This window comes from Lissotriton helveticus, chromosome 9 (assembly GCF_964261635.1).
Source record: "Lissotriton helveticus chromosome 9, aLisHel1.1, whole genome shotgun sequence".
In the NCBI taxonomy this organism is placed as follows: Eukaryota; Metazoa; Chordata; class Amphibia; order Caudata; family Salamandridae; genus Lissotriton; species Lissotriton helveticus.
Window position 1 is genome coordinate 804,124,844 of NC_136070.1, and position 21,188 is coordinate 804,146,031.

The following is a 21,188-nucleotide window of genomic DNA, read 5'->3' on the forward strand; positions in this document are numbered from 1 at the left end:
GTATGGCTTTGAATGGTGTTAATGCCATCGAAAATACTGTCTTAAATACCTTTGAGACCCCTGTGGTATCAGAAATATTTAAGATTTCGCTCAGGATTTCCGCGAAATGTACGGGGGAATTAGTTGATAATAATGTATGTATCTCTGCAGTCGTCCTTGCGACTTGTAGATCATACGTTTCTTTAGATGACGTGAGCCTTGTAGGCGTCTGAAGAAGCACTGTTTTCATTCTGCTTAAAGTGTCTATTCGAATAGAAGTAATTTTCAAACTGGGCCATGCCCTCGCCTCCCTGTCTGGAAAGGAGCTGGGAAACAAAGAACGTCCACAGCACTTGACCTTCGCCGTCGTAGTGACGAGATAAGGAGTCCCGGGCATAAGACTACAGCATCTGCGGTCTACAATAAGAATGTAACTCCCATTATAGAGTCTTTGAAAGAATGGTTCTATTACAGTTGCAGGTGCGCCTTGCTGGTGACATGAAAGGTTGTATGAATTCCCTTCACAGGCTCCGTGCAAACTAATACCGTTACACAGAAGCGTGCCGCTTAGTGACATAGCACAATTGATGCCACTAAGAAACACTTTCTGTCCTTTGTTACTGATACATGCATGTGAATAGGGCAGGTTCCATATTGTTTTAAGGTACCCCTTTCCCAATTTCTCGTACATGCCAGCCTGTATATATTTTTGGCAGTATTGAAACCTGAAGGTTGAGATTGGAATATTTATGATTCCGTGGATTATCCATTCACTGACAGGTCGTTCTGACATTGTCAACGGTAATCTTTCTAGTTTTTCAATGCTCAAGATTGTATAATCAGCACCCTTCTGCGCCATACCGATTTGTCTATCAGTAAGGTTAAAGATTTGAAATAGTGACGTTGTGTTGATTAAACGCCAAGGCACATAGCCTGAACGCAGATTTTGTAACGTCCAGCCAAGCTGTACAATAGAACGCAATTGTGACTGACCATGTTGTAATAACAGTAAGTCTTGCGATAATATATCGATTGCTGAAGACACAATGCTGTCCAATGAAAAAATTCTGGAGGACAGAGTCATTAACCCATTGTCCACTACAGAAAGTGATTTTTCCAAATTAATACGGTCAATTTCCCGTATTCTTTCTGCTGTCTCAATTTGAGTAACCTTCCAGGCCTCATTGTATGCTGCATATACAGAGGCTGCTATGAAACGCTTTTGACGCCGTTTGCGTGGTCCCATTATGAAATCACGCAAGTCAGCACCATCAGTAAGTAAAGTTAGGTGTTGCTTAATTTCAGGCAGTGTGGAAGTTTGTAGCCATTGAAGGCATAATTTGCCCACACTGTAGGTTGTTATTATCCCTGGGTGATGTCTTTGGGGATATCTAGGGTCTGGCCTGTTCATTTTGAAACCCTGTGTTTTATTCAGGAATCTATCTTGACAGTTATTTGTATCTGTGGGCCAGATCAACCATTGTTTCCAATCAGGATGTGTTCTGTTTTGGTTAAGTATATGGTTTATGTCTATTTCTTCATCTGTTTCAGAGTTATTGCTAAACATTGTTGGCTTTGGAATAGACAGGTTATTTAAATCTTTGATTTTGGCTAAGCCAAGACAGGTGGTTTGTTGAACGGTGTCATTTAAAAATATCATTTGTTCTGGGATCATGCAGGCTCTAAACAAAGCTTCTATACCCTGTACTTGCCATTCTTTTGTACCCCAAACACTTTTCAAATCAACATGTTTGTCCCAATAATCAAATCCAAAAGTATTCATTTTTTCAAAGAAAGAATCTGAATATATCAATTTTGTGTTGGTTATCATGGTTTTCATCCCTGTCTTGTTTGACAATTTGTAATAAAATGTTTCAGCATTAGTTATGTTAAAACCTGAAAAATATGAATATTTGCCATACACGGTTCTAGAGCTCCCTTTTGGAGGTGTAGCACAATGTTCCCATTGATTAAAATTTAAAACATTTCTAGGTTGTGCAGATTTATGCAAGAAATGGTTACCATAATGGTTATAGCAGTACATGCTGTCATAATTTGTAGAACCCTGCAAATAATCATGTTTTGTAAATTTAGCAGACATTACTAAGTCAGACATCATATTGTTTATACTTTCAAAGTCCCAATCATCAGCAAATGAGTTTGGTTTTGCAAAGTCACTCAAGGAGATCTTGATTTGGTGTGGATATTTCAGGATCTCGACCGGACCATAAATTTCATAGTCAGTGTTGTCCCAGGCTACCCCACCAGATATTGGAATTGCTGTGAAGTTGGCTGAAGAAAGTTCTCTTTTCTCGACGTGTGAAGATGTGTGTGGTTTGAGGACCAAGTTGATGTTCTGACTTGCTGTGTCCATTTTAGCATATTTTCCCTCAATGAAGCGTCCCAAGGTAAATACCATGATGAGCCAAAGTATGAGGATAAATGCACCAAAACCCACCCAAAATTCAATCCATGGAGAAACTAGATATGTTTCTTTCAGTTGTTTCAAAAGTTCCTTCGCTTTGTCTTTAAAGGATTTTGATGATGGCTGTGTCTTTTGTTCGCTGAAGCCTTCAGAGGAATCATCGAAGTTGATGAAGTAACCGGATGCAGTTCTGTCAATTGTTCCAATTGGTTCAGGATTTTTGTTTCTTGCATTTTCACTTGGTACTTCTGTATAGATTGGTGTGTCTCTGCTAAATGTCTTTATTTGGGTTTTCAGAGGTCTAAGTTCTATTGCATTGTTGCATAGTCCTTGTTGTTCTTCTGTAGGCGTTTCGAATGTGATGAGCCTCTTTGATAGGACCTCTGTACTGGTAGCAAACCTTGGTGTTCTGCTACTTATTGGGAGTCCACTTGGCCTACTGTTGGTTATAGGCCACATGTTGTGGTTTTACCAGGTCGATGGATACAACTCGGTTCTCCTTTTTTCCAGCAAGTGGCGGTAGTACAACTGATCTTGTCCCGTTGACAGACAATACAGGAACTGCTTTTCTGTAAGAAGGCCCAAATTCCTTCTTTACCGCGATCTTCTCCCTGACTAGATCCCCGACTTTTGGAATCCAGACAGGTCTTGCTGGGACAGGTGGTGATTCTTCAGTGGTCGTTGGCTGTTCTTTCAACTGTATGTTGCTCAGGTCTTTTCTTGTTTTGTTTAAGTCCTGCAAAATAGCCAAACGGTCTTTGACATCAAAGCTTTTTTCTGTTACCACTGAAGTCTGACTATCAAGGTCAGAGATCAACATCCTAGTTCCGAATAATAATTCGTACGGACTGAATCCCTTCAGAGAATTTCTTGGCAAGTTATTTAGACTACGTTGGACACTTATTAGATGTTTGACCCACCCAGCTCCCGAACCTAATATCCTTTCTATTATAGATTGCTTTCTGTCTTGGTTTTTTCTTTACACCATCCCATACCCTCAGGAAGGAAGTGAGAAGATTCCCGCTGGGCTGTGCTCATTTGGCCATTCTTTCCCCCCCCCAGGCTGGATTGCCTGAGAAAAAGAAAAAAAAATGGTCGAACGTAGCATGCTCTTAGCGTATATGCCATTTAGACTCGCAAATCTTGTATAACAGTCCGGACGTCAGCCGAGTGCTGTGGATCTACATTATAAGTGGGAACTAGCCTGTATATGTTAATCGCAAGCCATTCTTTTTAGTGGTGATGTTATCTGCCTTGATACGACGAGGTATTAAACTGCTTCTCTCCCCACTGCGATCTCTGTTGCAGTTTGGGCAGTTTTTTACAAACATGGTGTAGTGCAGGCTCATGCCTGGCCACCAGTACCGTGATTGTAATTCTTCCAGAGAATCTTTTAATTTAAGGTGTCTGAGACCCTCGCCCATGTGTGCGTCTGCGATTAACAAGTTTCTCCTGTCCATGTTTGGAATCACTCTATCCCCCACTCCAGGGATTCGAGCAAAAGGAATGGAGTTTGCATCTATGATGTATGTGTAATTGAGTGGATAGTTGATCGGTAACGCCGAGCAGTCGCCTTTTGATGACGTTTTTACTGCCAGCACTGTTTCGCCGTCAATGTATTTTAATGTACGCTTTTTTCGATCTACGGGAGCCGGTTTACTGGCTGCCGCTGCGGCTGTTTCAGCCAATGAATTCCCTACAACGTGAACGACATCACGCTGGTGACTCAGTGAGTGTGTCACGTGAGTCTTTGGTAGTTCTTTTTTCAAAAGAGCTACCTGTTCCCAGAGCAGTCTCTGCTTTATTGGTGCATCCGTGTCATCTTTGTAATCGTTCTGAATCCAGGTCTGCAAATCCTTGTTATATGCTTTGACGCAGAAATATGAATCTGACACTATAAGTGTCGGGAATTCGCGATCCGCATTATCTAGCGCCATTTTCAAAGCTAATATTTCAGTTTGTAGTTCTGAATTAGTTTCTACTGAGTGTGATTTTGTTAATAGAGGTCTTAGTTTACCTCCGTGCCACACTTCTTTTGTAATCTCACATGTGGGATTGTATGCATGTTCTCCCCAAACGGAGGGTTGAGCATGTCCGTCTGTATAGATTACACAGGCGTAATGTCGTAGAGGCAGAATGTCGATTGGCAGAGGATACGTCTTTTCATATTTTAGATTTTCCAATTCTTCTAGTTCTTAAAAGACTGTCAACCAGGCAATACTTGATAGTTCATATCCTCCGTACTGGATTTTCAGATGGGCAATTCTGGATTTTTTGAAGTTGAATTTGTAACCCTCTGCAGCGAAACCAAGTATTATGGTGTTCACTCTTTTCAAGTGAGTCTCCAAGTCATCATCTGTTAAGTAAATGTCATCGACATAAGATAATGCTTCATCATCATATTGTTGTAGTAATTCTGTTACTCTCGCTGAGAATACCCCCGGGCTGTTCTTGTACCCCTGGGCTAACCGACAGAATTGTTTTTGAGTGCCATTTACTGAGAAAGCTGTTAAATATCTGCTCTCTGGTGCTATGTTTTGACAAAAGAATCCGTTGGAGATGTCCAAGGTAGTTTTGTATTTTTTGCGCACTATGTTATTCATTAGTGCAGCACTGTGTGAGTTTTGCACTGCAAAAGTTTTGCAACATGTGTTAAGGTGTCGGTAATCCAAAACTAGACGGTACGAATTGTCTGGTTTGGAGACCGGAAACAAAGGATTGTTCATTTGTGAGGTGCAAGTTTCAATCACCCCCTGGTATTCTAGCTGATCTAGTATTTCATTTACTTGTTTTTTAGCTTCTTGCTTAATTGGGTACTGCCTTTGTGCAGTAGGTTGTGATTTTAACTGGACTTTGTGAGGAGGAGAATCCTCATCCCATCCTACGTGATTTTTATATAAAGCAGGTGCTAAGGCCACTGCCCACTTTCTAGCAAGTGTGTATTTTTTATGAATCGGTATTTGATTCGAGAAGGCAGGCATAATTACTTCTTCGCCATGAGGGCACTCCCTGACAAACTCCGGTGGCCAGTCTTTTTCAGCTAGAAGGATGTCATAGCCCTTGGATAGGTTATCCCAAAATAGTCCCCTTATTTTCCTAGTCTTATCTCCCTCTATACGTAATGTTATCTCGTATATTTTGTGGGGCTTGCTAACTCTGGTATCTGCAGTTTCCACTTGAAGGTATTCATTCGTGTCCACTGTCTCCAGATGATTCATAAGGACTTTGCGAGCTATGCTCACCTCTGCTGCGCTGTCTAGCATTGTCTGAGCCCATTCTCCGTTTTTCAGTTGTGTCCTCAGTATTCTCGGCATTGTTAACTACCTTGATACTGGCTACCTTCTTTTTTGGAAATTGTGATTTCTTTTTCAGTTGAGCAGGTTCCTTGTCTTTGGACTTGGCGTGCTCTTCTGATCGTCCTCTTCTTTCCGATTTCTGCGAGGAATTCTGAAAAGATTGAGACGGACGTGTATCAATGTCTTGATATCTATCAGGTTTTTTAATATTATCCCTATTTCTAAGGTTATATCTATTCCCAGAGGGTTCACTCTGAGGTGACCTTTGTCTCGGGTTTGGAGATTTCTCTCTTCGCCTAGGAGACCTTCCTCTGGACTGGAATTTCTTTTCTTTAGGATTGGATTGTTTATTTCCATCCCAGTTCTTTTTTGGTGAATTATTATTAAAAAATATTTTTTCTGGACTTGTAGTCAGTTGCGGTTTTACTGGTATTCCACCTAGACTATCTCTGCCTAGTTCTTCATAGGATTTTTCTATGATTCTGGCAATTTCAGCTGGTTGGTCTGCTATATCTGTCTCTTTTAACCTCTGGCGGATCGCCACGTTTGCTGCTTCACCCTTTATGTTGGCTAGTAATATAGCCGAGACCTGCTTGAAGTCTTTCAGTAATTTCATACCAAGAGTTAAAGCAGGTTCTGGACCGTATTCATCTTGAATTTGTTTTAGCACATCTGGTATTACCGAAATGGATGGAACACCGTGCGTTTTTGTGTAGATTGAAGCAAAGACCGTACCCCAAGTGTCACAGTCCTCAATGTGTGGTGCGATTCCCATTGGGAGACATATAGTCAGAATCCTGTGCTTTTCTAATGGGGTGGTGTCAGGAAACACCGCCTCTATTTGGGTGATTTTCTGTGCCAACCAGAATGGTATCTGTTCCCGTTTAGCTGGAACTTTACCTAGGCAGGATTGGATGTTCTGTGGTGTGATTTTATTTGTGTTCCCCTGGTGAGGGGTCAGCTGTGGAATTTTAATCGCTGGCTGAATTGTTGAAGTCCGCATTACATACTGAACTAATTGTCTGTGAATTTTTAGTAGTTGTTTTAGCTGTATTAATAGCTCTGGTGCAGTCATCTCGTCAATGTCTGGATGTGGTGTGTATCCGGCTAAGACCGGCCACGTTGCTCCTGGTCTTCCTAAAGGACCGAGCCTTGTAATGTGATTATTATGTTTTAGGGCGCCATCAAATAAGAGCAAATGCTCTTGGAATTTGAGTGGTACTTCCACCTCCTCGAAAGGAGTGTACGTTTCAGGAGGTTCCTCTACTTTGTAATAGTGGAAGTACTTTGTTACAGCATTTGCTGCTGGAAAATGTATCCATGTATAGTATACCTCTGTCTGCCGATATTCGTGTGCCTCAATTACGAATATGACTGTGCCACCTCTAGGTGTCAGTCCATTTTCTATAAGTTTTAAGGTTATAGATCTCCTTTTGGCGACCTGGATGAGTATTATATCCGGGTCTGCTGTTTGCATGGTAGTATCAGCATCTGCTATTTCAGTAGCTAATCTAATTGCCTCTCTTTCTCCATCACTGTCTCCCATTTTACTGACAGGATGGTATTATTTTTATTTGCAGATCAGGTTTCTTTATGGAAACAGAGATTAGGTGCACAATATTCTGGAACTGTTTTATCCTTCAACGTTGACTAGACCAAGAACCATACATAGGAGTTCCCTCCTGCGAGGTTTTGGAGGATATAATAACCTTTCACCCACTCCAGACGTCTTTGGAGTATTTGGGAAAAGGGGTCTGAGTGAGAAAGCACGACTGAGTTACTCTAAATGTCTTACGTTAGTTTTATCGCCCTTTCCAAACGCGTTGGGCGCCATGTAGTGTAGCTCCTATTTTCCCAATAGGCTCTGCGCATTGGAATAGTACCTACAGCAGTAAAGGCCTAGGCCAGACGTTAACTAGGTCTACTACTGTCGAAACTAGACTTAATTTTTGGGTTTGCCAGCTAAGCTCAGAGTTCGCTAGAAACTTTCTCGAATGTTCAAGGAAGGATGAACTCCCCTGATTAGACAAGAAGGGATTTAGTTTCTGACAACCATAGAACATGACAACTTTGCTCTCCCCTAATCAAGAGTCAATCTCGAGAGTCGTGTGAGCACAAGGCAATTATTTTACTCAGTCAGTACGTGCATTCTTAGTCTCATCAGAATGTAGAGAAAAGGAAGAGACGGGCGTGTTCAATAAAAGATGTTATTTATTGATCAGTCTCTTTTCTCGTACAAGAGAAATGGATCGATATTATTGCAATACTTATAGTTAAGTAAAGTGCATACATTAGAAGCAATAGTATAAAATAATACTGTAAAAACATTGATATGGTTTCTGAGCCATATGATGTTTAAAATGATTAAAATATATTTACATACACATATACATTTGACTAAACGTACTCAACTGGTGTTTCTAAATACGCCTACCCCGTGTACCTGACCTAAGTCTAATGCGTGGGCGGGAATAGAAAGTTACAGTTTAGTTTAAGTTTGTTTTTGCCAAGTGAATAACTAAAGAATTCTCTAGGAGGGGTTATTCAGTTCTGTACCTGGAATTTAGGATGAATGAGGAATGGTATCTCTTTCTCTGCTCTCGATATTCCAGGCTGCCTGCGAGGGCTGCCCAGAAGCGCCGGTGCTGGGTCTCTCGGCTTGAGATAGCAGCGCGTCTCTCAGCGCGTCAGGAAGGCGGGGCTGCTGCCTGCGGGGTCTGCTTCTGCTCTCGGCTTCGGCAAGTATGGCTGCTCCGTCTTGTCACCACGCGTGTGTTTGCATAGGGCAAGGTCGGCAATATTTATACCTTAAAGGTGCCGAGATTGACGTAAGGATGGACATAGGTACGTCAATAAAGATGTCATACGACTTGCTCGTTAGCACATTCTTTACTAAAGTTCTCTGTGAAATCAAAACAATGGCCGCACGGATTATCCAGGTTGTCATAGGTTTGATTTGTTATGAGAACGTCGTATGCCTTATCAGGGGCTGGAGGAATATCGCTTGTCTAATTAGATCTCAAGCGTTATGACCTAATCAGATAACACGTTCCTGTGCCGTAGTGTGACTGCGTCAGATAACGGTATCTGCATCATGGGGGATTTCTTGCCTCATGGGCTGACTGTTAGTTAACTAGCTAGTAAGTTTAACCAGAATAGGGTCAGGAATAGGGGGATCGATTCAGAACCTATAGAAATACACGACAGGGGGACGGCCCAGCCCAGCCTCAACCAGCCTTGGACGGCCGTAGACAGCCCGCCCTTTGCCCGGGCTTAGCCCGGCTTGTCCGCTCGCGTCCCGCGTGCGCGAGCCCCTGGTCACTGAAATAGGAGGAGTAGGTGGGGGCGGGAAGAGGACCAGCTGCGGCAGATTGAGCAACGCACTGCCCGCTGGTCCTCGCAGTCCCGCTGGGGTCCGGGATGAGTCTCTTTACAGCCCTCCAATAGTGTCTCCTCTCTCGAGCGGCCCCTGCGGAGCGGGGGCCGCGAGAAGTGGGCTGGAGTCCAGGGGGCAAATAGAACAAGCACAGCACTCCAGTAGGTCAGGCGCGACGATATCCCTCAGCGCGTTGGACACAGGAATCTGCCGAGGTGAGGTCTGCTCGGCGCTTTAATTAATCCGGAAGGTGGGGGCGGGAAGAGGACCAGCTGCGGCAGATTGAGCAACGCACTGCCCGCTGGTCCTCGCAGTCCCGCTGGGGTCCGGGATGAGTCTCTTTACAGCCCTCTAGCAGTGTCTCCTCTCTCCAGCGGCTCCCGCGGAGCGGGGGGCGCGAGAAGTGGGCTGTAGTCCAGGGGGCAAATAGAACAAGCACAGCACTCCAGTAGGTCAAGCGCGACGATATCCCTCAGCGCGTTGGACACAGGAATCCGCCGAGGTGAGGTCTGCTCGGCGCTTTAATAAATCTGGAAGGTGGGGGCGGGAAGAGGACCAGCTGCGGCAGATTGAGCAACGCACTGCACGCTGGTCCTCGCAGTCCCGCTGGGGTCCGGGATGAGTCTCTTTACAGCCCTCCAACGGTGTCTCCTCTCTCGAGCGGCTCCCGCGCAGCGGGGGCCGCGAGAAGTGGGCTGGAGTCCAGGGGGCAAATAGAACAAGCACAGCACTCCAGTAGGTCAGGCGCGACGATATCCCTCAGCGTGTTGGACACAGGAATCCGCCGAGGTGAGGTCTGCTCGGTGCTTTAATTAATCCGGAAGGTGGGGGCAGGAAGAGGACCTGCTGCGGCAGATTGAGCAACGCACTGCCCGCTGGTCCTCGCAGTCCCGCTGGGGTCCGGGATGAGTCTCTTTACAGCCCTCCAACAGTGTCTCCTCTCTCGAGCGGCTCCCGCGGAGCGGGGGCGCGAGAAGGGGGCTGAGTCCAGGGGGCAAATAGAATAAGCACAGCACTCCAGTAGGTCAGGCGCGACGATATCCCTCAGCGCGTTGGACACAGGAATCCGCCGAGGTGAGGTCTGCTCGGCGCTTTAATTAATCCGGAAGGTGGGGGCGGGAAGAGGACCAGATGCCGCAGATTGAGCAACGCACTGCCCGCTGGTCCTCGCAGGCCCGCTGGGGTCCGGGATGAGTCTCTTTACAGCCCTCCAACAGTGTCTCCTTTCTCGAGCGGCTCCCGCGGAGCGGGGGCCGTGAGAAGTGGGCTGGAGTCCAGGGGGAAAATAGAACAAGCACAGCAATCCAGTAGGTCAGGCGCGACGATATCCCTCAGTGCGTTGGACACAGGAATCCGCCGAGGTGAGGTCTGCTCGGCGCTTTAATTAATCTGGAAGGTGGGGGCAGGAAGAGGACCAGCTGTGGCAGATTGAGCAACGCACTGCCCGCTGGTCCTCGCAGTCCCGCTGGGGTCCGGGATGAGTCTCTTTACAGCCCTCCAACAGTGTCTCCTCTCTCGAGCGGCTCCCGCGGAGCGGGTGCCGCGAGAAGTGGGATGGAGTCCAGGGGGCAAATAGAACAAGCACAGCACTCCAGTAGGACAGGCGCGACGATATCCCTCAGCGCGTTGGACACAGGAATCCGCCCAAAATATATTTCTTTAATGACTCCCAATGTTTGTCTCTTACAATACAACTCGCCATACATGTTCAGAAATCGCAGAGAATTCATTGGCCACAAAATCTCCTAAAGAAACAACAACTTCCACATCATCCCCCTCATCTTTTACTCTTTCAGAATTGCAAGGTAACCTGGAAAGGCAGTCAGCAGTTACATTACTCCTTCATGGAACATACTCAATTGCAAAGTTGTACTCTTGTAATCTGGACGTAAGCCTACCAATACGTGTGGTGGCATTACGACCACCACCTGGGGATAATATTGAGACCAACGGTTTATGATCTGTTCTCAAAAGGTACCGACTTCCCCACAAAAAATTGCGAAAATGATCTATTCCCCATACACATCCCAAAAGTTCTTTCTCAATAACCGAGTACTTTCTCTCTGTCTCATTAAGAGTTCTAGAGGCAAACGCCACACAGCATTCATCCTTCTCACATTTCTGAGAAAGAGCCCCAATAAGTCCATTCTCACTGGCATCCACAGTGACTACAAAAAGTTTATTGACTACAAAACGGTTTTAAAGTGGGAGCATGAGAAATTTCATCTTTTGATTAACTGAAAGGCAGACTCCTGTTTCTCCCCCAATGAAACTCAATATTTTGCCTAGTAAATTCCCTCAAAGGCTCCATTTTTGTTGCAAATCCCTCAATACATTTACTATAATATTCACATAATCCAGTGAAAGCTAGAAGTATTTCCTTGTTATCTGGATGTGGAGCTTTCACAATGGCCTCCACAACTCCATCTCCAGAGAGAGTATGTCCTAAATACTCTGCAGATTTGCAAAACATTTTACATTTGTTATCCTTAAGGGTGAGTCTATGTGATTCCAACCGTTTACAAACCTCTATTACATGTTCCTTGTGAGAATCATCATTAGGGGAAAACACAAGAATATCATCTTGAAAACACTTAACATACCCTTCGAGATCCTTGAAAATGTGATACATAGCACGTTCAAAGACAGACGCCGCAGAGGCTAGCCCAAAAGGCATACTTTTATACTGGAAGAGACCCTCAGGTGTGAGAAAAGCAGTCAAATGTCTGGAATCTTCAGATAATACAACTTGGTGATAAGCTGAACATAAGACTTCCAGCGTACACACAACTTCGTTAATTTTCGGCAAAGGATGACAATCTAATATCAAATTAGCAATAAGTGCTCTCAAGTCAACACACAATCTTAAACTTTGGTCAGACTTGTGAGCCAAAGCAATGGGTGAAACCCACTCAGAGGACTCAATCTCCTCAATGATGTCATCATCAATAAGGTTTTTTAACTAAAGTCTGAGATCTTCTCTGATATTAATCAGTACATTTATCAAATTTTGTCTGACTGGAGTTTAATTTTGTGTTGAAAGTTCTGTAATCTTCCTAGGTCTTTTGAGAACACTTTAGGAAATGATCCAACAATATTGTTAATGAGATCACCAGCATTAACAACACCTTTGACAGTCTGAGATCCATCATGGTCATTGTCCATGACCATCACCGGATCACAATTCCTAGGATTGAGAATGATTCTTAGACTCTACTGATCTCTCCATCCGAGTACATTTACACCCTTTATAGCCACATATAATTTCACAAAGGCAACATGTCCTTTGAAATGCATGTCAACACTAACATACCCTTCCATTTCAATGATTGATCCATCAAACGCTTTAGCAATGATGTCTGATTTTTTAAGATCTTTAAAGCCAATTACTCCCTTAAACACTCCAACATAATACATAATACTCCTTGGTAATTATAGTCCAAGGTGACCCAGAGTCTGCCATAAGTCTAAGAGAAACACCAAGAACTTGTACATAGCAATCAGGTTGTTAAAGAGAGGTGTGGGAACTACATTGTTCACCACAATCAGTGATGGACACGACAATTCCCCTTTCATACTCTGTTTCATCATCCTCTATATTGTTCAAATAATTCTCTTCATTGTTCAAATAAGAAACTCTACCTCTATTACTATTCCCTATGGAAGTGTGCCCTGAAAAATAATTTCTGCACACATTGCCAAAATGCCCCCGCCTACCACACTTTTTACATATACCTATGGCAGGACATTTTGGGAAAGAAGCAGCATGGTTAGTACTACCACATCTAAAGCAATGGAATTCCTTGTCTTTTTTTGAAATATGCGTTGAGAATTACTAAAATTCCGTTGAGAACTACTGGCACTTGAGGAATTATGTACAGGCTCTGTTGTAACAGCACAAACCTCATCAGATTTCTCTTTTGAATTCTTGTCCAAGGACTTCATCCATTTGTCCGACTGTTCCATAGCCTTTGCCATAACAATAACATCTTTTAAATCCGGATCACCCATAATCCACAGCTGTTCTTGGATTTTCTTGCTTTTAGTGTGAACGATAATGTGTTCCCTAATTATTTCATCAATGATTGGGCCACAATTACAATTGGTAGAGAGGTAACGTAGTGCAGTTAAAAAAATCATCAAAAGATTCTGATTCGTCTTGGGCCCTCGTATTGAATTTATATCTATTCAAAGCAATACTGGAAGTAGGTTTGAATCTGGTTTCCAGACGAATCATGTCATCTTCAAATACATTCCTATCGCCACTTCAATCATATGGCGGAAGTGTTCTTAAAATGACCTGTCCTTCAGAGCCTAATGAATGCAAAAGAATATTTTCTTTCTTTCTGCAGAAAATCTATCGCCATCTATAGCCTTTCAGAAAATTCTTCTCTCCATCGGTTCCAAGGTATAGGTGGTTCTCCTTTAGTTTGTAAAAATTTAGATCGAGAATCAAATTATATTTTGTAGGACTTAATTAATCCCTACAATATGTATCAAATCATAAGAAAAAGTACATTCAAATGGTATAAATTGTAGGGCTAAAGGTGCAGTGTTAACTAGAGTTCAGCCACTCTTGTTCATATAATCAGTAAACGAAATATTTTTCAAAGCAAGGTAACAAAAGTGAAAAACTGAATGAATAATGTTGGTCAAACCTATTATGCCGATGGAAGAAAATGAAGAGAAAAGCGTTGGTATTATGGAGTTCTTCAACGCTCGTCAGCCCTTTCTCCAAGCGTTGCCGATCATAAGAAAATTCCTTTGTGGTTGTCACTGTAACGATTAACAAAATGGCTCCCATGAGTGCGCGATGACGTCATGCGCTGCATGAGACCATAAAGTAGAATGCGGAAAGAACAGTCCTTTGTACGGGCTAGAGCGCGAAGAATGTCGAGTTCCGGATGGATGCAGAGTTAACGCTCAGAGAAGACACTCGCTCGCTCTGTTTTCGTTAGAACATCGAACGCGAGTATGGGCGCTTCAAAAATCAACAAGGCGCCGGGCGAACAAACAATGACAAGGTAACTTAAAACGTGCAGAGTTACCTTAAATTGTTGACATCGTAGTTTGTAGAAAAATGTCGGCAATAGGTTGACCAAAGGAGATGCAAAAAGAAAAATATAATTAAAAAAAAATACCCAAAATAGTCCAGAGTCCCCAAAAATGTAAGTAATGCGGATAACAGCTCCAACAGAAAATTCCCAGTAAAGAGGATAACAGTACCAAGTAAATCCAATGTAATAATATCCAAAGAAGTATATCCAAAGTTCTGTAAAGATTTAAATCCAACGTAGGTTCAATGTTCTGGTCGCTCCTGTGCTCCTTGAATTCAGGTGTAGCAGACCAAAACAAATCGTCGCCAATTTTGTAGTAAATAACTCCAGAATTATAAAAGTTGAGATTTATTGAAGAGGAACACAGTACAGCAACTGTTCAGGTCAGATAGTCCATAACATCTCCTGTATAGAACATAGAACTACACAAACCAGAGCAACAGATCACAATACAGCTTTCAAGTATAAACTTCTGGCAAACATAAATTAAAGTAACAGTGCCATAATAAACCAGTATAAGAATGCAACAGTGTGCCATGTAATAATAAAAGGTGGGGTTCCCAGTCATACTGGGTCCCACATAGGTCAAGCCAACAGAAGAAGGGAGTGTCGGCCAGCTGACAAGATGTCCATGTGGGCACTGCAGATGCAAAGCACACTGCCAAGGAGACCGCCCAGCATAAACACATAGGTGTGCATTGTGTGGCAAGATAAACTATTAAGTAAAAGTCTGTTTAGCCCACCCGCAACAAGAAGGCGACAACAGCAACAACAGTAAGCAGTCAAGGTGGTCATCAGTCCACTGAGCGAGGGAGGAGAAGGTGACATGTATGATGATGAGATGGAGGGCCCTGTGCACCTTAGATTATGGTGGGGACCATGACAATGACTGCTTCCATGGACACAGGTGTCTCTATCGATGAAATGAAACCTGTGAAAGTCAGAGTCTATGCCTGCTCACAGACCCAGCCGCTGCCCTGGCTAGTATGTTTGTGACAGACATGTTACATGACCAGACTTCCACCCCAGCCACAATATACGTCACACAGTGGAGTGTTGGAATGCTGCTGAGTTGCAAGGCGGTGGGAAAACTTCAACTGGCACAGTTTGCATCTAGAGTACACGTCGTAGAGATGGATGACGTAATTGGGAATATCGAAAGAAGCAACCTGTGCAGGTACGGGTTTTACCAGAATAATTGAAATCCTCTTTCTAAACGGAGCCTTCCGTGAAAATAACTGGTATATTTTTCACCTGGAGACCAAATCGGATTAAGCCTGCTTTTAGCTGTTCCAATAGTAGTGACCGTACAGTTTCATCCGGGATGTGTGTGTTCTTTAGCCTCGGGAATCGGTCAGCTTCATTTTGTTTTTTAGTACTCGTGGAGGATTTGGTGGTCTGAAGGAGGAAGAGGCTTGCCAAACGTTTTCTAATGTGATCAGTGTAAGAAAGAGTGTTTTTTCTGGTATGTTCAGCAGAAAGTTGCTGTGTGCTCCTATTTCTTCTTATTGTATTGTCAGCCTAATATATGTCGATCGGCTGGGGAGTCTCTAATATGTGTGAAACCATGAAATGTTACCCCCACCAGTAGAAGTCCCGCATAGACAGCTATAAAAAATGGGGTTGAGCCCTTGTGGAATGGACAATTACCTGGTCCACGCCATGAAATTGAAAATAATTTAAGAGGATAGTGCAATTTGAGTGTTTGGTTCTCCTGGAAAGTAATCATGTTTCATCACATCCAAAATGTACAACTATATTGAATTAATCATTGTTTATATATGTAAGTGCTAAGGCAGTTAACAGATATCAAACCCGCCAGCACATACAAGCAATACCTGGATACCATCACAGACCCTATGGATAGGAAAAGCTATAGCTATTTTAGGGTGGGATCTCCCACTTAAAACATTTACAGCCAAAAGGACATCATTATTATCATGAACTTCACTTTGTCCAGGCTGCAAAATTACCAATAAAACTTTGGCTCAATAACTTATTTGCTTGCGGAGTCCATGCCCGCTTCCGATCCACCTGGATTAAACCTGTATGCAGGCACCTGGGCACTCGCCAACACAATGTGGACCTCTGAATATTGAGATCTGATCACAGCCCCCTGTATTGCCATTGCAAAATGTTCAGGTAGGATGTGGATTACACAGAGAAAGGCCTTACTGACCCAGGTGTAAAGCTGTGGGATACTATTACTGCATATCCCCATAGTGAGAGGTACCCTGTTCCTTGTTTCAGCCCTGCTGTTACCACTAGCACTGACCTTGCCTTGCTTTTATCACTAGCACCCACTTGACCACGTTAATTGCACTACTCCGCAAGCTAAATCGGCAGTCACATAGCACTCACTCGTCCAAACACTGCCAACGCCTGGACTTCATGACTAATCGTAATGAGGTTTCCACCTTTATATGGAATTTTAATGATTGCACTACATTAATGAAATATAATTTTTATACAGCACCTTTTAATTGGACTGTCTGCCCAAAAGCTTCAAGGAATTTATCACAGTAATATAGCACAACACTCATCATGTTGGCATATCCTAGATACTACTCATACAACATCTTATCCCTATCTTCTAACACAGCTATTAATGTTAGCCTAAGGCCCTCTTTAAATGTAGCTCAGAGATTTAGATCAGTCAATATCCTGGCAGGGGTACATAGCGGACCATGAAAAGAGGTTTTTGTCCTCCTCTCTTTCTACTTTTGAGCTCTGCTTAAGTATGATTGTCAGTCATTTCTAATGTTTTGGTCCTAATTATGCCAAACTGTGACAGTACTTTTATCCATTTTACCTCACTTGCATTGTTCCTTGTTTTTTGGACATACTAGGTCTCCTATCACCGTCAGTGTATTTTATTGTATTACGATTAAGTCACTAAGGGCCAGATGTAGGTAGGGCAATACCGGTCGGAAACGGCCAAAAATACCGATTTTCGCCCGTTTCCGACCGGTATTTGGACATTGATATGTAGGGGTGTTTAAAACATACATATTCGTTAATTTTACCGAATCGTTAATTTTACAGAATCGGTAAAATTACCGAATATGTGAATTTTACCGATTCGGTAAATTTACCGAGCGGTAAAATTACCGAATATGTATTTTCAAATGTAGGTAGCACTGTTAACAGTACTACAGGGCTTTTAGGATTCGGTATTTACCATGTAATACTATTACATGGTAAATAACGAATCCCTGTGTACATGCACATCTGTGCATGTACACCTGTGCCATGTGGCACACAGACATGCCCTAAGGGCATGTCTGTGTGTCACATGGCACACACGCCTGAAACAGGGGTGCAACAGGGTGTCAAAGTGACACCCTGTTCCCCATGTCAATTCGGTAATTTTACCGATTCGGTAATTACCGAATCGGTATTTGCTATTGATTCCTAGGGTCTTCAAGGCCCATAGGATTATATGTTATGGACGTGTCCCTCCCTATCCACTTATTGAACGGGCATTAAGGCAGCACTATCAGTGCTGACTGGCCTGAACGACTTATTAACAACAAGGGGTGGTGATGGACAGAGTCTCTGAATTAAGCAGAGTACTCTCACCCAGTCAAGAGATCAGGGCTAGATCCAACACCGTTTTTTAGCTCATTGCACCATCCCAGTTTCAGAACCTGGCTGTATGCAAATTAGTCTGTCCCTGGCCCAGTGCATCATGGGAACAGGGCAGACTGGCACACTTCAGAACACTGAGGCATATTTACATTAAAAAGTCAGTGCGCGGTGCTGCGCCAAATTTGGCAGCGCTGAGCTCTGACATTTCCAAAGCACAGGGATGTGCCATGTTTATAACAATACCATCCACGCCTGTGTTTTCCCTGACTCTAAAATTAGCTGTCTAGCGCCAACACAGCGCCGCATACTACCATGGTTCCTGCTTTGCAGGGAATGATTGTTTGAGTGCAGGAAGGTGTCCATAATGACAATTTATTACTTCTATTTGTGCTGCATTCTGCAGCACACATAGAAGTAGCACATCGTCATTATTTAAGGATTGTTTACATCCCGGAAGGGACACCTTCCAGCACATTAACAATCATTAGTGGCATTTTGCTCTTTCTATGTGTGCTGCAGAAAAAGAAAAAGCGAGGAGAAATAAAAACATTTCTCTTTGTTTCACCATTCTAACGCCTGCTCTTGCCTGGCGTAAAACTTTTGGCGCTGCCTCAGATTTATAAATCCTTGTAAATCTGGGTCAGCATCAAAAAGCAATGGATGTTGTGTTGGAACGCCCACACCAACACCCATTACACATCCCTTTCACGCTAAGTGATGTGTGTAAATATGGAAACGGGCATAGCGCCACCAGAACAGCACTAAAAATGATGTTCTGGTGGTCCTTTCCCCTTGTATATATGCCCCACTATGTTTTAGTATTATATCCTCGACCCAAAAGCTCCAGGGTATTGACACGTTTCACAGACTTGCTTTTCTGTTGACAAAGCGACTGATAAAGAGACCCTGGAAGTCCACACTGGTTCCACCAGTTGCTCAATGGCAGGAGGCGGTGTCACACTGGGATCTGGCCAAAAGCGGGGCCTTAGATCGGGAGTAGTATGGAGGTTTGTGCAAAAGACCCATATTACTGGAATGGGATGCATTATTAGAAACGTTCAAATCACAAGATGACGAGGGTGAGCAGTGAACACAGACTTACTGGACCTTGACCCAGGAACAGCACCACGCCGAAGATCCTAACCCCCCCAACTTCACGCCATTTCTGGCATGCCCTCTGTACTCCATTACACAAGTGCCAGTACGGAGGGGACCTAGCTCCTATGGCAGATCATAAGCGTGACTATGAGCTCTTCCACCAAGGTGGACACATTGATTCATAATTCTCAATACGCAGTGGCCTCCATTTATAAATTAACCAATAGGTGACATGGTCTAGTTGAAGGGGGTGGGGAGGGAGGGGATTGATTGGATTGCTTGTAACAAATATGCATACTAACATTTACATTGCTCAGCTTGATGAGATGGAATTGTAATACTTTGTTCTATTATTTATAATGTCATGATTCACCGGAACTGTGAAATGCATATGTCTATTATCACTAAAATGCATTAAAGTTTGTGTTAAAAAATAAATACGGTGCCTCAAATGCTTCATTACTAGTCATTCAATAGTCAGTCAATCAGTCGGGCAAGATCTAGATAATTCAGCCTTCATTAATACGATCATTGTTTTGAGCCACCTGCAGGTTCATTAATTATTCTTTTGTCTCCCAAATAACCTTCAAGTCTAGTCACCGCATCAGCATATTATGATCGGTCTCCCATTACATAGTGTATATCATACACCTAGCAGCGCATCATCAAGTCTTTCAGCACTTTATCATCTGTTCATACCATCCCTATGTAAAAGCTCGACACAAAAAGCCATTTCATTAGGCTCTCCCAACCAGCCTTCATATGTATGGTTTGTAGCTATATACCAATGTATGGTTATTCATCTCGTCACGGGGAGAAGGGCTTGGCCTCTAGTTGTATTTTGTTTTCCACTCCCTAGATCTTGGTTAGACTCAAAGTACACAATTCTTCAATATTATATTGACTACTCCTTCTTCTGCCCTGTGCATATGTGATACAACCCCGTTCCAGTATATACATACTTCTGGGAAGTGTCATATGAAGTGGACAAAATCAGTTTGATGGGGAGGCACCAAAGGCAGTCTCCATTTTGGTTGGCAAATTGTACTGAGTATCTTAGGAGTAAGGCGTGTTCTATGTACACATTTATATTGTATATTCATATATGTATATTATGTGGTATGAAGGAATTTGTATAGTCTGTTATAGAGAAGCATTGTCCACCATTCATTTTCTTTTATTTGGTCCCACAGGTCCCGCTCCCATTTCAACCTTGTGCCCACCGCTGGTACTACTCAGTCCCCACAGATGGCTCTGTATATGGGCTTTCAGTATCGCTTACACCCTGAAAGTGTACTCATTTTCACGTGGTCTACCTTGGCAACCTACCACCGCAGCTAGCTGGACGTACAACAGAATCAGGCCAAGAAAGACGCTCTTGAACCTCTCTAAATGTCAAGGATTTATATAGCACACCTAAAGTACAGCCCACTCCCCTAATCCAGTCCACCACACTCATTTGTTTCTGTAAGGCCTCAAAGAGTCCTACTACCACAACAGATGGAGTGCACTTAAACACCAATTTTCAGTGCTAAACATGCAACCTTAATGATACTAGGTATGGGGTATCCGGACTGGCATCTCGAGGCAACATAAATAATGTATCCAAAGTTGCCCTCCATGCCATTTAGTCAGAAATGACCTTTGCCATGTCTCTGCACCAATATTATCACTGCCCCTTGCATTTGGGTCGATTAAGATTTCCTCTTTAGGGCTTCCACCCTCAATTCCAGCAGTAGATATATAAACATACACCTGGGGCAATGAAATAAACTTAATTTTTAGGCCATCTGAACTTGTTGTCTTGCCCCCCCCCCCCCTTTCCATTGGCATCGGCCCAAGCACAGTCACTAGTTTATTGGCTATTAGTCAACTCGTCTCTTGGCTCATGGGACTGTGAAGAGATGTGCCATTCTGCTCTGTGCATTTCTTGGCTTACAAAAAGTCGTCTAGTGTACTATAGAAGCCATGGGGAGATGAATATAAAGAGAATCCATGTTCACCTGTCTTGATGTGAGCATTCACAATCAGCAAATACACTTCCTTTCCATTCAGTACTCCAAATAGCATAGGTACCTACCCTCCGCATCTTGTGTCATGATTGATTCTTTAAATATGCCCTGCTCGAATCCATATAATCAGGCCTCTAGAGAAGGAATACCACGAGGAGAAATATATGTCTCAAACATTTTATTAGTAGTAGGGCTTGTTACTGCGTGCTAAATTGGGCTTCCTCTAAGGACCCCACTGTCATCCCATGTCGATAGAGAAATGAAAATTCTCCGTCCTTCTTTGCAGAGTTATTTTGACCTCTAGCATTCCGTGACAGCAGCTAGTACACTCTGACCACTTTAGCTCCCTAAAAT